Source organism: Choloepus didactylus, chromosome 3 (genome assembly GCF_015220235.1).
Source record: "Choloepus didactylus isolate mChoDid1 chromosome 3, mChoDid1.pri, whole genome shotgun sequence".
Lineage (NCBI taxonomy): Eukaryota > Metazoa > Chordata > Mammalia > Pilosa > Megalonychidae > Choloepus > Choloepus didactylus.
Genome location: NC_051309.1, coordinates 23,846,335 through 23,866,466, shown reverse-complemented (window position 1 = coordinate 23,866,466; position 20,132 = coordinate 23,846,335).

The following is a 20,132-nucleotide window of genomic DNA, read 5'->3' as shown; positions in this document are numbered from 1 at the left end:
CAGGCTACCTGCATTTCTGGCCAATTGGCTACAAATTTGGGGGTCCCCATCTTCCCCTAGGGTTCAATAATTCGTTAGAATGACTTACAGAACTCACTGAAAATGCTATATTTATTATTATAGTTTCATTTTAGTAAATGGATATAAGTAAGAAGAAACCGAAAGAAGAGATGTATAGGGCAAGGTTAAGGAGAGTCTCAAAGCAAGTGTCCATGTCCTCTCCACTTAGAGTCAGAAAGTGCCACCCTTCCAGTACAGCAACAATTTATTTTCTCTGTCATGGAAGCTCTTCAGACCTTCCAAGTATCCTGAGTTTATATGGGGTCTCATTGCATAGGCATGATTGATGGAATCAACACCTAAATGGCTGTGTTTAATCTGCAGCCCCCCTACCCTTCCAGTGGTTGGGGGGGGTAGACTAATATGATGGGACTCAAAGCCCAACCCCTGAGTCACATGGTTTGTCTGTCTGGTGGTGCCAGCTCCCACCCTAAAACTGCAGGTGTGGTTGGCACCTCCCAGTCATCACATTACCATATGAACTATCTGGTATGGTCCTGGACCTACCATAAAGCACAAAAGACTCAGAGGTTGCATCCCCAGGAACTGAGGAGAGAGAACAGCCAAGTTTTTCATTATACTTCATGAGGGTTGCATTTATTGTAAGGAAGAGGGAGTCCACAAAGTCTTAGAGTCCAAGAAATTTGTCCGAGAAGATCTAAGCTAAACTAGCAGAGAATCAAGAGGACACTGATTTACTGGAGGAGTTGGATCAAATGGAGGAGGAAAGCATTAAAAGGGAAGAGACACCAGGTCTGAAGGAGAAAGTATTTGCTGTATAAATTTCCCTGAGACCTCCAGTTACATCTCTACCCCCATTTTTTGAGAAACAGCTCTATCAGAATTTCCCAGTCATAGCTCATTAAAGAGAATGCTGATGAAATAAACCCCAACCCCTCATTTCAGCTGTCTCTAGTTACAACATTAGAGAAGCCACCATTCTTAAATAGTGTCATCTTTTATTTATTAGCATCATGAAACATCCTGGAAGTAAATGAATTATGCGATCAATGTTAATGTTAATCAAAGTTATCAATGATGAGTACTCACTTCTCCACACGGTGTGGTCCTTGCTGCTCCCATGATGCCAACTGCATGATTTGTACATAGCCTCAGTTTGCTGATTACACTGATCTTATCAGTTCCTGCTATTCTGAGTTCTTAACCCATTGCTATTTTTGGGTTTAGCTCAGCATTGATATTAGGGAAATGCCATTAGAAAAAACATGGTATTCAAAATAAAATCTAGCCAGGTAAATTTTATAAATGTGTGAATCTTCTGAGTACCTGAGTCATTAACCATTAGCTAGTTAATAAATATTTCAATTAGATAAAGAGGAAAACTCATTTAAAAAGATATACATTGTATTTCACATATATACCTCAGTCAAAATTTAACTGAAATCAATAAGTCACATGCCAAGGCTAGGAAATTACTTCCTATTATGTGTGCTCTTGTCTTATTTCATTCATTCTCAGATGGTGAATGCAAATGCATACATAAATGTGTTAGAATACCAATGCATAATACTATTCTGTACAACAAGTAATATTCTATTACTTGTTATACAAAAGGGAACATCTAGAATCAGAGAAGGAGATGGTTCAGGGAGTATTAAAAGGGAACTGAAGCTAATTGGTGCCAACTCTCTCCCAAAACAGGAAGCAGGTCTACTCTTCCCTCTTCTATGTTTACCTCCTATTGTCCCGAGTGAAATGGAAAAACAAAAGAAAAACATCTCTGCCGCTTACTATATACTGTGTGACCTTGAACACTTTATTTCACATCTCTGAGTTCAGTCAGGGACCTCCCATGAGAGATGCCTATTTCCCAGGGCTGTTGTGAAGATAGAATAAGCTGGCAGATGGGAGCACACCTGCCGCAGGGCCAGGCATAGCTCAGGATTAGAGCTTGGTAATTGTTCTCTCCTCCCTTTATGTTTGTGATACCTCACCCTCACTTCTTCATCCGTTGACAAGATCAAGATGTATTTTGAGTTGGGAGAGAAAATGGTTGGTATGTTCTAGTCCTGTTCATCACCACAAATGTTTTAGCTTATAGGTTTGGAAATGAGTTTTCTGATGCATTTGTTTCTTACATTTACACTCTTGGTACAGCTTTGAATTGAAGAAACATCTACTACAGTAGTCTGAGTTAGTTTTTAAAATAACCTTTGTTGTTGTTTTTTTTCTGATTATAAAATTATTGCACATCTAATATAGTGAATTTAGATAATAAAAATGAGTATAAAGAAAACTAAAACTGTTCATAATTCCACAGTTCCTTGCTAACATTCTGATAAATATACTTCTGGATCCTGTCTTCCTTCCTTCCTTTTTCCCTTCCTCCCTTCTTTCCTTCCTCCCTTCCCTCTAGCTCCCTCACTTTCTCCCTCTCCCTCCCTTTCCAAACATACACACTATATACATATTTATAGACATAGATACACAGAAGTACAACCATATACATAAATAAATATGCATGTATAATATACCTACATGTATATACATTCACAAATATGCAGAGCTGTACATATAAATCATACAAATGCATATACATATAAGATATATTATATGTGTATGCATTATTATATGTATATCCATATGCATGTGAAATAAGCACTTTAAATTTGTCACACTGTTATATGGTTGTAAAAATCGATTAATCAAGCAATCACTTAATTAAGCAAGTAAATGGTCTTTACATTTCTATAATTATCTGTTCTTTCTCAGAAACACCCACCCAAAGCATGACCATCTTTCCTTTCTTTATTCCTCACAAAGATGATGTCTGGGAGTAGGGAAATACATTGGTAGAAATATGTGTGGCCTCTTGCTCTTTTTTACGGTGTTCTCCACCAGAGAGCAGCTGGTTCCAGGGTCAGCACTGTCTGGCATCTTTTGAAATGGACATGTGCCCAGTCTGGGTTTCCTACTCATTTGTACTGCTATCTACCAAGGGCACCCTTGTGGTCTGTCCATTTGGCTTGTCCTTGGCCTGATTTCAGTTCTCACTGGAATTATAGATGTCTCCAGTGAACAGATGGCTGCTTGTAGACCATCCCTGATCTGGGTGCTCTTCTGTTGCCTTTGGTTATAGGTCTCCATTGTTCCTGACAGATACTGTCTGATAAATGTCCCAGACAGTCCAAGAGCCACCTTCATCCCCTGCCCTGTGCCATCCCCAGCAAGCACACTTTGTCAGGCAGGATCTCCTGGGTCCCTTCCCACTTAGGAGCTCAGTGTCATGCAGTTCCAGGAAGTTAACTTAGGTTCACCCTCTAACACAGCTGCTCCATCCCACCTCTCCATGGTGGATAGGGGCCACAGAGAACATGCATTTCCCTCAGGAATGGAAAGGAGCTGCTCATCAATGCTTCATTGCTTTTGTCTTTCCCCTATTTATCGCTTCTCACTTGGGAGGGAGGTCAGGAGACTTTTCCCTACTCCCACTTCTTTCTTCTTGCCACAGTCATCACACTTGAACAAGCTTTTCTTTTATTCTTACTCTATCACTGACTTTTGCGACATTGTATACTCTTTGCTTTGGAGACCCTAAACCTTAAAACTTAGCTTTAAATTCATATAGGATGAAGGAAGGTAAATAAGCTTATGGATCATGAACATACATGCATTAAAATTTTATAAATATGATCTTTATTATCTATTTTATAGATATGACTTTTTGGTATAATACTTTTAAAGAAGAGAGATTTATTTACATGAAATCCCATGGAGTATTCCATTGAAATAGGGCAGGAAGAGTACCCCTTGGTACACATACTATAATAAAAATAGTTCATACTTATACAACATTGTTATGAGCCAGTTTATCTTTTAAGCATGTTATATATGTTCACTAACTCCTTCAAAACTACCATATGAGACAGGCACTACTGTTTGATCATTTTAGAGATGAGAAAACAAAAGCATGGAGAGGCCCAACAGCTAGAAAATATAAGAACTGGATTTTGAACCCAGGTAAACTGACTCCAGATTCTGTCCTCTCATTCACCATGCTTGCCTGCCTTGTGCTTAACCTATCTTTCATTGTTGCCTCCCTTCCTCCCTTCTTTCTATCTGGAATGTCTTGTACATTCCAGAAATATTCTAACAGCTAGAACCTATTAATAAATAAGAAAATGCCTTAGAAATATAATCTGGAGAGGGGCAGGAAAAGAAATCATGGTCTTCTTCATTATGCCATGAAGGAAGTTGAATCTTCATAACACCTAAAGTGATGAAACTTTGACAAAGCTCATGGTCATGACACCGATGAAAATAGTCGAAGGAGAAACATTTCTTCTTTATTCATGTTTCCCTTGTTGTATTGGTTAAAGTAGGCTAGGTGATTCCTTGGGAAGGATTAAGCCTTCAAGGCTCAGTGGCTTAGCAAACAAAGTCTATTTCTCACTCTTCCAAAGCCAAATGTTGATGTACGAGGTTGGGCTATTATCCTGGGTGGAGTCCCTTCAAACAGTGATTTTAGGATATGGGTTCCTTCCATCTTTAAGTCTTCCCTACCCATTCAAGTGAACAGGAAGGAAAGAACTTATGGATAATCAGCTGGGTCATTTTAGGATCTAGCAGCCACTTTTCAACTATGTAGTTATAGGCTTAGAGTGAAAAGCCAGCAAACAAGAGATGGAAAGTTTTTAAAACGGAAGTTTGGGTAGTTGGTTATATAATTCTGAAGCAACTAAACCAATATCAGAAACCACCTACCCACAGCCATTCTTCTTACATAAGAATATTGATCCCTACTTGTTTAGACCACTATTATTAGGACTTTTTATCAGGCACCACTAAAGAATTCCTAACTGATGCAAATATGTACCTCAGTCACCTGAATTCTTTTCTACAACTCTATTTAAAATCAACTCACTTTTTATAATAGTTTTATTGAGATGTAAGTCACATATCATACAATTCACCCTTTTACAGGGTAAAATTCAATGGTTTTTAATATATATAGCTATATTTTAATGCATATTAAATGCATATATAATAATCTATGCCACACATGGGAAGTCACTGTTTTATTTTCTTCCAACCATGGATGCCCCAGCTTTTTCCTTCTTCCTTGTTTGGAAATCCTGGAAGGCATGAATCTACAACTATTGACAAAGAACTAATGAAAGCCATCAACTCATATGGAAGAAAATAAAAGGAGACTTGAGGTTTTCATTGACCACAAGTGCTATATGAACTAACAATTGGATGTGGCAAATAAAATCATGACATTCAATATTAGAACAATAGTGACCAAAGGAAAGGGTAGAATGCCCAAGAAGGGGCAGTAATTCCATGCTTTGCACTGACCAAACTACTTTGCAGTGTTGGGATCCATTCTGGAGTCCACACACAATGAAATGTACTGGCAAATCAAGGTACACTGAGATTAAGACAACACGGGTGATGAAGATAATGGAAATCAACTCCAAGTTAGAGCTTGACACATCTAAGGATGTTTAAACTGGAAAAGACAAATCCTGGAAAATTAGTAGTGATCTCCAAACACTTGTAAGGCAGTGAGAAACCAAAAATAAACATGCATTGTGCCCTGGGATTGCAGTATTCCCACACATCTCCCAGTGGACACACCGCTTTTCAGTCTGTTGGTAGGTGATTCCCAAGTGATGTGTTACTAAAAACTACTAAAGTTCCTGAGTCTGGGTTGAGTATTGCTTTTTATAAACTAGAGAAGATTCAAGACTCTTCCTGTAGCATCACTTTTGTTCATTCTTTATTGAGACGGATACTGAAGAATTTATATCCAGTATAAGACAAATTACACATAAACTGGGTTATCCTCAAGGGAGTATAGTTCCATGTGTGAGCCATCATAAAGGAACAATCAATAACTAGCAATTTCATAATGCCTAACTTCAATTCACCATAAGGCCAAGAGATTTAATAGTGGAAGGGTCAGAATGTATACTGAAAATTGAAAATTATCTGGCATAGATACTGTTAAATGGATCCTGATACTCAGTATGTGGTTGACCTCAATATTATGTAACTTTTCTTTCAACAAAATGATTCATTTTTATTGAATAATATATGAACCTTTCTGATTTCCTTTCTTGCTTTTAGTCTTAGTATTCATCTTACTCCCCCTAAATATTTATTGCATTCAGTCCAGCCTCTCCCACAGTGGGGCACATGTATTATGCGGCATATGATTTTAGAAGACACACGGAAAGAATTAGTTTTTGGTGCATAAACTTCAAATCAATAGAAAGTTATCCTCTTCTTAATTCTCTTTCAGACCTTCTAATTAAGTCAAAGAGAAATCCTCAGCTAAGTCCTACCCATCTTAGCACATCTTAAATTCTTACCCAAATTTCTGTCTTCATATTATTTTCAGACAACTGAATTTGCTAAATCTTGTGCTTTCATTGCATAGTTTATACGGTTACTTTCTGTCTTCCATTTATGTTGGTGATATAAATTTTCCTTTTTGATGTAAAGTTGTTTAAATAAATAAGTAAGTCAACATAGAATATTAACAAAAAATATACAATCCAAAATAAGTCAAAAGTGAAAACAAGGATCAAAAAATAGGTGGTACAAATAGAAATAATAATAAATTAAAAGGCATAGATAGGTAAAAATGTAGGATCTAATAATGCTATCTATAAAGAAATTTATGTTAAATATAAAGACATAGATTTGATAAAACTAAAAGAATGCACAAATATACACACACAAATTCTAATCAAAAGATAATTTAGATTGCTATATTAATATCAGATAAACTAAACTTGAGAAAAAGAATAGTATCAGTAATAAAGAGAGACATTGCTTAAAAAATAATAGGGTAAGCCCTCAAGCATGGGACTTGCCCCTATGAAGCTCATTACCACAAAGGAGAGTCTAAACTTGCATGTAATGGTGCCTAAGAGTCTCCCCCTGAGTACCTCTTTGTTGCTCAGATGTGGCCCTCTCTCTCTCTAACTGAGCCATCTCGACAGGTGAACTCGCTGCCCTCCCCCCTACGTGGGCCCCGACTACCAGGGGTGTAAATCTCCCTGGCAACGCAGAGTATGACTCCCGGGGATGAATGTGGACCTGGCATCATGGGACTGAGAGTATCTTCTTGACCAAAAGGGGGATGCAAAATGAGACGAAATAGTTTCAGTGGCTGAGAGATTCCAAATGGAGTCGAGAGGTCACTCTGGTGGACATTCTCATGCACTATATAGATAACACCTCTTAGGCTTTAATGTATTGGAATAGCTAGAAGTAAATACCTGAAACTACCAAACTCCAACCCAGCAGTCTGGACTCCTGAAGACAATTATATAATAATGTAGATTACAAGGGGTGACAGTGTGATTGTGAAGACCTTGTGGATCACACCCCCTTTATCTAGTGTATGGATGAGTGGAGGAATGGGGATAAAAACTAAAGGACAAATGGGGTGGGAAGGGAGGATGATTTGGGTGTTCTTTTTTCACTTTTATTTTTTATTCTTGTTCTGGTTCTTTCTGATGTAAGGAAAATGTTCAGAGATAGATTGTGGTGATGAACGCATAACTATGTTATCATACTGTGGACAGTGAATTGTATACCATGGATGATTGTATGGTGTGTGAATGTATTTCAATAAAACTGAATTTAATAAAAAAAAATAAAAAAAAAAGTAATAGGGTAAATTTATCAAGAAAATATAAGAATTTGAAAAGTGTGCACCTAGTAAGAGAATTTAAAATAAAGAAAAAAAAATGACAGAACTGAAAGGAAATATATTCAAATCAACAATCAATATTGGAGAGTTCAACAATGAAAAGGGGCATCTATTAAAACCTGTATCTAAAATCATATTAATTTTGAAAGACTGAATTTCCCCCAAGGTTAGGAATAATGAAAGTATGTCTATTCTCATTATTTCTATTCAAAATTTTACTGGAGGTACTAGCAAAGACTATAAGGCAAGAAAAGGAAAAAGTAAGATTGAATAGTAAAAAAAAAAATCTACCTTTAATCACAGGTAACATACATAGCTACAAGAAAGTCACAATGAATTTACAGGAAAGAATTCAAGAACATATGAATGATTTTAGCAAGATCACAAGATTCAAAGTCGTTGAAACAAAAGCAGTTGTATTTCTATACACTAGCAATTAACAACTGGAAATGAAAATGAATAATAGTAGCATCAAATGACAATATACTAAGGGATAAATTTAATAAAATATTTGCAAAGCCTATACACAGAAAACTACCAAACATTACTGATAGAAATTAATAAGGCTCTAAATAAATGAACCTTATTCATGGGTCAGAAGAGTCAATATTGTTAAGATGTCAATTCTTCCCAAATTTATGCATAGATTCAAGGCAAGCTCAATCCAAATTGTATCAGATTTGGTTTTATTTTTAGAAATTGAGAAAGTGGTTTAAACTTAGACACAAATTCAAAGAGAAGAAAAAAATAAGATTCTCATCACCTGATTTCAAGATGAAACTATAATAATTAAGATGGTATAATACTGGCATAAAGATCAATGGAACCAAATAGAGAAACCAAAATTACACTGTTGCACATACATTTGCTTGATTTTTCTCAAAGTTACCAAGGTCACTGAATGGAGAAAAAGATACTCTTTTCAACAAATATCAGTGGAAAAACTGAACATCCACATGAGAAAGAAAAGTAAATCTCAGCCCTTAACTCATGTAATATATACGAATAAACTAAAACTGAATCATAGAACTAAATGAGCTTTATATGAGAGAAAATCTTCATAATTTTGGGTTAGAGAAAACTTTCTTAGCAAAAAATACAAAGAAATAAAAATACAACAAATTGGGCTCCTTAGTAATTAAAAACTTCTGCTTTTTTAAATGTCCTATTAAGAAAATGAAAAGACAAGCCACAACCTGAGATAAAATATTGCAATATACATATCTGTTAAAGAACTTGGATCACAGGTATATAATGAACTCTTAAACTGAACAATAAGACAATCCAATTTTTTTAATGGGCAAAAAAAAATGGCAAAATATTTGATCTGACACTTTACAAAAGAAGATATATAGATAGAAAACAGCACATGAAAAGATGCTCAAAATCATTAGTCATTTGGGAAATACAAGTAAAAAACACAATGGGATATCACTACCACCTACTAGAATGGTTAAAAGTATAAAGGTTGACAATACTAAGTGTTGCTGATGTTGTGTAGAACTAGAATTCCTCATACATTATTTTAAATGCAAAATTTTATGACAACTTAGAAAATAGTTTGTCAACTTTTGTAAAGTTATGTACACACTGATCATATAATCCAGCAATCCTAAAGAAAAATAAAACCTCTGTTCAGAAAAGACCAGTATGCAAACGTTTATACCAGCTTTATTCATGATATCCCAAAACTAGAAATTACACAACTACCCATCATCTTGTGAATGAATAAAAAAAATTGCAGTACATTCATACAAGAACAAACATATTGCTGTACATTCATACAGTAGAAGAGTACCCAACAATATAAAAGAACAACACGGATGAATTTCAAAAACATCAAGTTAAGTGGAGAAGCCAAGACAAAAGGTATGTACTATAAGATTCCATCTCCATGAATTCTAGAAAAGGTTAATCTATAGAGAGAGACATCAGAAAGTAGTTACCAAGGTCTGAGAGCAGAGGAAGTGAAGCAAAAGGACGCAATAAAAATTTATGGGGTGATGAAAATATTATATTTTGTATTGTTCTAATGAGTACATAGCTGTATTCATTAAGTCTCATCAAATTTTACACTTAAAAAACCACACCTGAAAAGAGCGAATTTATTGTTTGTAAAATACACATCAATAAACTTAACTTTTAGAAAAACTCAACTGAGAAAAAAGTAATAGCAATCTTTGTCTTATTCCTGACTTCAGTGAAAATGATTCTAATGTTTTATGATTAGGTATAATGTCGGTTGTTAGTCTGAAATAGATAGCCTTCATCATCTTGGGGATTTAATCTTTATCTCCTATTCCTAGTTGACTAACATTTTTTATCAGTAATTGATGATGCTTTATTTTACAGTGCTTTTTCAGCATCTGTCAAGATAATTTTTCTTTCTTCTCCATTGATCGATTGCTGTGATGAATTATTACTTGGCTTCCTAATATTGAATTGTTAGTGTGTTCCTGGAATAAAAACTATTTGGTCATTGTGTGTTATAATTTAATAAATAGATGCCTTTGATTTGCTAATATGTTGAAACTAGGGTCCTAAACATGTTGAGTGTATGATGCTTTTTAAATGTTCTATTTTTATCATGTTTTGGATTAAGGATTTTGTTTGCTTCATAATTGAAATTGGGAAGCTTTTCATCAATTTCTAGAGTTGGAAATAGTTTAACTAAAAGAAGTTTCAAAGAACCTAACATAATATTATTTAAGAGAATGATCTTTTGGTAATTATTACTTAATAGTATTTTCTTTTACTTTAATGTTTATGAGATTATTTTTTAACTACATCATGAGGTGCCAACTTCTATAACTGTTCTTTTCTGGAAAATTGTACATTTCATTGATATTTTTAAAAAATAGGAAATTTTGATAGCTTGTCTTTAATTCCCTCCATACTTGATATTCCATTCCTTTTACTTTCTCATATAGCATAGTCGCATGATCTCTTTTTGTCTTCATTATCTTTGCCATGATTTCCTTATTATCAGTAGATCACAAGAGGCAATATGATTTGAAATGGTCTAGAGAATTTCTGAACAAGCACTTCTTTGACCTCAACCTCAAAACTGGTGAATTAACATTTTTGATATGGGAAAATGAAATATTTGTTATATTTGATTTGCCTTCCATTTAAAATTTCTTTCAGGAGTATTCCTATTTTACTGTCAGTGACCTATTTTTTATGTTTTTTCTATTTTAAACAACTTTACTTTCTTTTATTATCTTCTAATTGTCTCTTGTAATTGAGTGTTTTCGATCACGTTTATTTTTTGATATTTTAAAGCACTTAAATCTCCACTTTCAAGAGTATATTTTCATTTTAAAGTCCATGCTAAAAGCAGTTGTTTTGGAAATTGCTTTATTTGTTTATTGCTCACTGCTGTTTAGCTAATACCATGTCCTGATGAAGTTGATTCATCTGTTAGTATGAGTACTCCAGAGCAGGGTATACGTTCTTTGAGTCATTTACATAATTTGCCAATTATTTCTAATCTCCAACAACAGAATAAGGTTTTCTATTAGTTTTAAGTTTTATTATTTATATATTTATTTTATCATTTTAGCGAGAATCTGGGGTGGGATGCAACATAATATGGATCTGTTTATCCCATCATCTTTATTCAGGAAGCCTGAACCTAGCACTAAAGGATCAATAGGAGACAAGCAGGCACAGTTGGAATGAGGACATGGCAAGATCAGGAAGCTTCCTGACCAAAATGATGCAAGGGGGTGAGAAGAAAGAATCAATGAGGCCTCGGTGAAGGATATTACCCACAGGAAATACCGTGGGCAGCTCCCAGGCCAGCAGCAGCAGCAGCCTCTGCTAACAGGACCATTGGACTCTGCCAGGATGGCTTTTGCTGCTGTACTTAGCCTGATGAAAGCTGCCTCCCAGGCTCCTGGATGCTGCCTTTGGAGCATCACCTATGGCTGGAGCAACAGCCAGCTCCTGCTGTGCTCCCTTGAGGTTAATACATTAGACAAGAAAAGGGCCATGTTTTTTAAAACTCTACCCAGTTGGCTTTCTCATGGACATCTCTCCTTTCCCAGGAAGCTTTTTTTCCTTCTCTTTTGTACAGTTCGTTTGATTTAGGACTTGTTTTGGTTTATTAGTGTTTTTCTTTTAAAAAAAATGCATTTATCAAAAACAAAGTTTATGAAGAGCAAAGTTAACAAATGTAATAATTTGGGAACATCTTTACCAATGATGAAAATCCTACTCTTGTCCTTGGAAGCTGGGCTGGGATCCTAAGAACGTGATGACACCTCTCCTTGAGAGCTCAGCAGGGGAAAAGATGACACAAGCAGGAAAAGCCAGGTTTGCAGTTTTTCTGGTAGTTGTTTTTTCTGTTATTTTTTTAAGCAGATGACACATTCCCTCAAAAGGGTGAAGATGAATAGAAAGGGATCAGTTTTTCTTTTCATTTACTTCTGGCTTTTATTTTATTCTATTTTATTTTATTTATTTTTTAAGCTGATCCCTTTCTATTCATCAACAAACCTAAAATGTGGAACAGATATTTTCTCTCTTCTAGACCTCTTGTCCAGAATAGCAATAAGGTCTAGGAGAGAGAAGATATCTAGAGCTGGTTTACTCTCCCCTAAAAATCTAACACCATGCCTTAGGGAATCGGGGAGTCCATGCTAGATGAGCTGGTCATAGTTGATTCATTCTGATTAAGAGTAAGGAATCTACCTCACAGTGCTCTTTACCTTTAATCAAAGTACTCTCAAATGTCACAACATCACAGAGGAACCCAGATGAACTAAATGCTCTAATACAATCGTAGTTTAAGTTCTTTTGATGAAAAGCTAATCTTTGGCAAGTTAGCTGGCATTATGCTTTTCATGTGAAGGGATGGAGAGCCCTCTCCTTTGGGGGAATGACTCCATACACATTTTTTTCTTTATTTCATTTACTTATGCACGATCTAAGGCACTTACTACCAAGAGATTCGTGTTTGGTGGGAATAAGTTCGTCATTGCACATGACACTTTGAAAGGTAATACAGGAGGCTATGATACTCTGATGTGCACAGAATATGAAATTTTAGTGAATCAGTCCACTGGGGGTTGAGATATTTCTATATACTCTGAAATATTTTTCTTGCTGGAAGACAGCAGGAGGAAGAACTGCTGTTTGAATCAGAGTCACATGGAATATGTGTGTGTGTGTGTGTGTGTGTGCACACACACATATACTGCACAGGCCACGGTGGTTCCTTTTCCATCTGTCAGCACATTCTTTACAACCATGCATAAACCTTATTATCACACTCAGCGTGTTACCGCAAAAATTATCCAGGACCTCAGAACAGTCTCTCTCTAGTTTTGAGTGGAATTTGAACTTCAGTGCAGTTAATGTAAAAACAAGGAACCTATTAAAGAAGGGGGAGAAAGCAGAAATTTTCACAAGTAATTTCACAGAAAATTTGCTACAGCTTCTTTCTTCTAGTTTATGTACATGGGTAAATATTTTATATTGAATAAAAAAGTGCTTGATGACACACTTGGCCTTGATAAAAATGTTCCACCATATTCAGGTATGTTAACCTGTGATGAAAAGACCACAGCAAGGGAGAAATGGCATAATTTCAGAGATGTTTTTTATTCATCTTTAAGTTCCGGACTGTTGTAGTTGTGTGCGTGGGGTCTATTTGGATAGAGACATTACTACCATCCTGTTCATATTTATGGCCCTGACCTTTGTATTAGAGTAGTCTGCTTTGAAGCACAGTTATTTTTAATTGTTTTATGTGTCCATAGAGATTGTTCTTTGCCTCCATCAGTTATATACAGTACCCTGGCACATATGTTTGCTCAATGAATCTTTCAATGACTGGATATTTATAGCCACATCTGAAAATAAGAGGAGGAAAGTTTGCATTTTGGGGTAGTGTGTGCATTGTGGGTTTGTGTGAAAATGTGTTTTATTGTTGATATTGCTATATACTTAATAAGGTGACAGGAAGAATTAAAAGTGACAGATTGTTTTGGCTGCACTGGAGCCATCTGAGATGTAGTCTCCTCTAATGCAGCTCCATAAAGCCAGCCTGTGTGAAGCCCTCAGTGTATGATTCATGACTACAGAAGGGCTACTCATGGAGGTTTAACAAGAGAGTCAGGGGCTGGGCAGCGGGAGGCTGAAATTGCTGTCTGAAGACAATGAAAAGCGTTGGGTGCCAAAACCACTCCTGAAATTTGCTGTGGTGCCCTGATGACCAGGATCTCAAACTGTATTTTTCTATACATGCCTGATTAGGAATTGTACAGATGTTTTTAGAGACTGCCCTATCATTTCTACCTGAACAAAGCATGCCTGTGAAGTTTCTTCCAGGGATGGGTTATGGGTTGTCACAAACATACTGCAGAATTGCCATTGATGGTGAACTCAGTGGAGATGGGGCTATGCCAAATATGGCCCCTGAACCAGCATCATCGTCATCAAATACCAGGGGGCTCATTAGGAATGAAAATCCTCTGCCCCAACCCAGACCACTGCATCAGAATCTCTAGAGTCCAGAAAGGAAAGAGGGCAGGAATCTATGTTTTAATAAGGTTTCCAGGTAGTAGTTCTGCACACTAAAGCTATTGCCTTTAATGAAATTTTCTACTGACTTTGAGAAATAAGAAATATAATTCTACTTATTAGGTCTCAGTTGCATCTAAAAAAAATTCAGTCAAATGAGAACCAGCTAAGTAGAATCCTCAAGACAATTTGGGCTCTTACTCTGTGACCTTGGACAGTCTTGGGGTCACTTTATCTCTCCAAGCTTCAGTACCCCCTATTGGTAAAATGAGAAAGATATTGGTACCTACTTACAGAATTGATGAGACTTAAAGGAAATTATGTATTTAAATATACTTTAAAGTGTAGACAAATATTAATTGTCCTTACCATTAAATAGTCCATACTCCATACTCCATGGGAGTGAGATCACAGTGAATCAAGTGCCAGAAAGGACTGAAATAATACCAGCAACTCTGTATTTATTAAATTCTTATTTTGTGCCAAACACTGAGATAAGCACAGTGCATTCATTCATTATCCCATTTAATTCTCGAAACAACCATATTAAGAAAATTGTAAAATTGTACCACTGTGATTTTTTGAAAGAGTAAATTTGTTGAAGCACACACAGCTTGTAAGTCACATCCTTGGGATTAACAACCACAGGTGTCAGACTTCAGGAGTTTTCATAACTCCAACACGATTCCTTCTCTAGGAGAAGAAAACAATTTTCAGAGTGTCCAAGCATCATAATATCTCTCAGTCTACATAACCATGACCACTGAGTAGTAATAAATAGAATGATGTGCCAGAATTACAGTAAGACATCCTGAAATTAAAACAAAACACAAGAAAACAAAGAGAACTGAGAAAAAGAAAAATTATGATCACTATTCTCTGATTACTAATGTAGACAAATGATTTAATGTATTTTAAAAATATTTATAATAATTGAGGGCAAATGGCAAGAATCATTATCTTGTGACCTCATGGTTAAATTTGTGTCCTGTTCTAAAATATCCTAGTTATGCAGGTTTTCATTGTCTTGTAAAATAATATACAGCACATCTTATTGTTAGCACCCCCAGGAACCATTGTGCAGTTTCCGGTGTTTACATTTTAACTCATCAAATATATGGGTATAACATAAAAGATCCAGAAATACTTAAATCCAGAGAAATTTCAAATGTCAATAATTTAATTATCCTTACAACAAGTTCCAAGGCCTTGACAATATAAGTTGTTTTCTGTTTTTTTTGTTTGTTTATTTGTTTGTTTTGATTACTCACTGCCAGAGGAAACAAGGGTTTGGAGTATTTTAAGTGACTTTGTACTATTAAGTTCATATAGCTTATAAATCCCAGGTCTGACACTGCCTCCCTCTCTTTTATTTCCTTCTGTGTGTGTGAGGGGTGTGGGGGGTGGAGGGAGGTAGGGAGATCCCTCGCTCTCTCTTTTCCTTAACAAGCCTGCCCAGGCATTGCTGCAGAGTCATTTCTTTGTAGACTAGACACTGGAACAAACTAAAACGGGTGAAGAGACAGGGGAGAAACAGAACAGCAGAAAGGCACCATAACAACTACTGTCCTAAAAAGAAAGTCATTGTGCTGCACAATGGTCTGCCCATTTCAATGCACAGGGCAGAATAGGGTGCACTAAACCTTCCTTTGCTCATATCGTGAAATGTGAAAAGGGTTGTCCCCATTTCAGTCATTTTCTTTTATTCTTCCTCTCAAAGGGAGCTAATGAAGCAAAACCCCAGGACTATACAACCGCTGTTCCCTTAGCAGGCTGTTGAGGAGGTGGCATTTCTATCCTTATTATTCTTGGATTGTTTCTGAGTCAGAGGAAGCATTCCTCCCAGGGAGAGAAACTCCCAAGGTCCAGATGAATGCCACATAGTCAGCTGATCAATATTGATGGAAAAATTAATATAATGGAAGCCTAGAGTTACCTACGGTACGAACACACTTTTCCTTTCAGAAACTGAGAGCATAACCTTTTCATACGTTTTCCCTTTCTCTTGATTATTTGATGAGCTAGACACAATGTAAGTCATTACTGAGTAACCCAGGTAATACATGGTAGGCAACCTCATGGTGACATAGATATTGTCAAGCCCTGTGAAGTAGGAAAATTTACCTAACATATTTGACTTTCAATTTCATAATATATAATCAGAATAATAAAACTTAATTCACAAGGGTTTTTTTAAAGTTTAAGCTGAATGAAATATTAAATTATTTCTTCCTTTGTTCATTTGGCTGACAAACATTTTAAGCTCTTACTATTTGCCAATACTATGCAAGGCATGGGTATACTACAATGAAAACCTCAAAGACCTTCTGGTCTAAAATGAATAAAGATTCTAGAATTCAGGGTCTCCATGAACGTGATTTGAAATAATAATGCCATCTTTATTTTCACTAACCTCTAACTAAAATTTAGCATTTTTAAAAATTAAGAATGTAAGCAACAAACCATAGTAGAACTATCAGTGCCTGTGACTTTGCCACAAATAGAAATCACACATATCATATTAGAGTGGTTGAAGATATTCTGAAATCCAGTTTTCACTTACCACTACTTCAAAAGTACAATACTTAGTGGATCTGCTACTAGATCTTGTTACTTAGTGCTTTAATAAATAAATGCATAAAATACATTAATAAATGTTAATTTTCTGATAGATTTCATTATCATTATAATTGGTGTAATTGGTAACCGCCTGTATTTGATTTTATGCATTTAAAACATAATTCTAATAAGGGTCTAGGGGCTTCTTCAGATTGCCAAAAGTGTTCATGATGCAAAAGGGTTAAGAATCCTGACTCCAGGAGAGAGATTTAAGTATATCTACTATTACAATATGTTGTAATTAATGTTATCACTGCAGTATAACTAATGTTATGGTAATGATACTATGGGATCCCAGAGGATGACATCCAACCTTGCCTGGGTCAGTGTGTGTGTGTGTCTGTGTGTGTCTGTGTGTATAGGACATAGGATAAGGAGGACAGTACTGGAGAATAAGTCATGGAAGCCTTCAAAGGTAAGTAATGCTTTAGCTAAGCCTTAAAGAGGATGTTAGAGTTAGCCAGGCCAAAAATAGCAGTCTGGGTGGGGGATAGACATGAGAGAAGGGGGTTGGACACTGCACAGCATGTGCAAAGGCAGGGAGATATGAGAAAGCCTAGAAGATTGTGCAGTGGGAACCCAGGCTAGACCAGAGAGGGTTTGAAAGCTTTGCTGAAGAATTTGGTCATTGTCCTGAATGTGACGTGGAACCCTGGAGGTTTTTTTTTTGTACCAGAAGGATGATATCTTCAGATTTGTGTTTTAGAACGATTACTCTGGGTGCATTGTAGAGGATGAATTAATAAGGTGTGGAGATTGTAGGAGTGGTGCAGGAAGTCATGAGAAGGAATGACACAGTTACGAGGCTGTGGGAGTAATCCAGGCAAGAAACGACGAGGGCTTGGACCAGGGCAGTGGCAGTGTATGACATTACTTTGCAAAGTTTAAAATACTATCTGGAGTTGAGAGGAGGAGGAAGGAAAAGAAGGAAGGAAGGAAAGAAGGAAGGGAGGGAGGGAAAGAGGGTGGGAAGAGAGGAGGAAGGAACAGAAGGAAGGAGAATAAGGGAAGGGAGGAAACGATTATAGACGAGTTGTAATCTTCAGCTAAGTACAGATTTGAAGTCAGTGTTTCATTCAATTACGATCACAACTGTTAGTCTACCCTGGAGGTGTGGTAGGATTACCAGTACACTAGGTCCTAGCCAATCAACCAGACGGCTGTGGATTGGTTCGACAGAAAACTAATCAGAACCCCTTTTCAGTGGTTCAATTGCTGCACAAATAGCCATAGCCAAGGTGAGCTCAGTGAAAGGATGCTGTTGCCAAGTGCACAAATAACATCTAAAAGGCAACGGGAAAGGCAGCACAATTTATTTTTGAAAGTTATCAATAACTAGGTTTGTTTACAAGCTCCCAGAGAGACTCTTGATATATGCACACATATACACACACATACACAGACTCCTCCTGTAGTTTTGTACTTAAGAAACATAATATAGGTTATATTTCATATTGGATTCAGTATAAGAGAGATGCAGGACCACTTCTAAGGATATAATCTAAGCCAGAGCAAATAAATAAATACATAATACATTCTGACATGCAAAATATGCATGAAAAAAATAAATTCTAAAAGCAATCAGGCAAAATAATATCTGAGGCCGGCTTCGAAGAGAACCAAACTGTTTTTACTGAGCTTAATTATGACAGTTTTCTTTAACTCTTTTTTTCTTTCTTTTCTTTTTTTGGTATTAATTATTAGTGTCAAGAAAGAATCACAATTAGACACTATTGAAGCTATTTTTAAAAGCTTTGAGCTTATTGAAAGCTGTTCCTTGTGTGATTCTTTTCCAAACAAATGACATTCTGCTTCTTTGTTGATGTATTTCCTGAACAATTAAATAATTCTCTGGAAGACAGCAAGGCCGATTTTGGAAAATACCCAATGAAAAATGCTAAGAGGGGGTCCCCATTCAAAAGATGTAGTAATGCCAATGAATGAAATTAACATGTACTTGCAGAAGAAGTCTTAATTTAAGGAACTCTTCCCCATTCCATTCCACAGGTCCCATTTAAAATTCCAAGTTCAGCAAATCCAAATCTACTTTTCAGTGCATTAGCTTTTACATAATGGGGGAGGAAGCAAAGTAGATTATGCCAAATAAAACAACAAAAGCAAAGGGAACCCTTAGTATGAAAGTGGGCATGTAAGCAGGTGAGCAAAGTGACATCACAAAAGCATAAAATTAAAATTTTCTATTAGAAAATGATGTCAACATAGGGAGCTGTTTTGGTATAATCAAAACCTATATGAAGGGCATTATTTTTTATTAAGTAGATTAACATTCAAATCTGTTTTAAACGATTGTGATGGTACTTAAAGCCTGCTGCATTCTTGTTCCTGAGATACAAGGCACTTATACAGGTTCTATGCATGACACACTTTCCGTTTTGAGGAACTGTGTTTGTGTGCAACATCTGCCAGCCCAGGAGAAAGACAGCTCTCTTATTACACCATTCTTTATAGAGCCAGAGGCATTTTCCAAAACATTCTAAATGTTCAGAGTCATACTTCACCAAGTTCAGCCTCCTTAAGGTTGGTACATAATTAATGAGGTGTTGGACATTCTCTAGAATTAGTTTTCATCTAAATAAAGGGGCCCAATGCTTTATCTGTACCCTTTAACTCCTTTTTTCTTTCCTTTCTTTTTTTGTACTCAGTGTTGCCTTGAATATACCGAGCTTCCTGTTGGTACAGGGAACTATCGATTTGCTGACTAATCTTTTTATCTGATCATTATAGATTGTAACTCTCAGTCTATAACCTTTACACACACTGCTATTGTGGTTAAATAAAACACAATACAAAATAATTAACATGTTCCCATATCAATATTTTCCTTACAAGAGTAGAAGTAAGAATTTGATTTGACAACTGGACATTCGTAGTTTTAGAGAAAAGTATAAATAGGAGATGAATATACAATCTTTCGTTCCTTAATATAAATTACTCCGGAAGAAACAGTATGTAGCCTTGGGGAAATCAACAGCTTCTTCAATTGGATTGCTTCTGTCACTGTATGGACACAGTCTTTTTGATGTCCTCCTACCATTTGTCTTGTGTGGAGTCTTTTATCTAAATCCAAAGTAATGCAGTCATCAGGGCTGCAATTCAATAATGGCTCCACAGGAGCTGTCATCCACAGTTTGCTATTCATCTTGTAAAAGGCTTTGAGTTTTCAAAGTACCAACTAAGGTTGGCATTTCAATGCTACAGACAGATCACT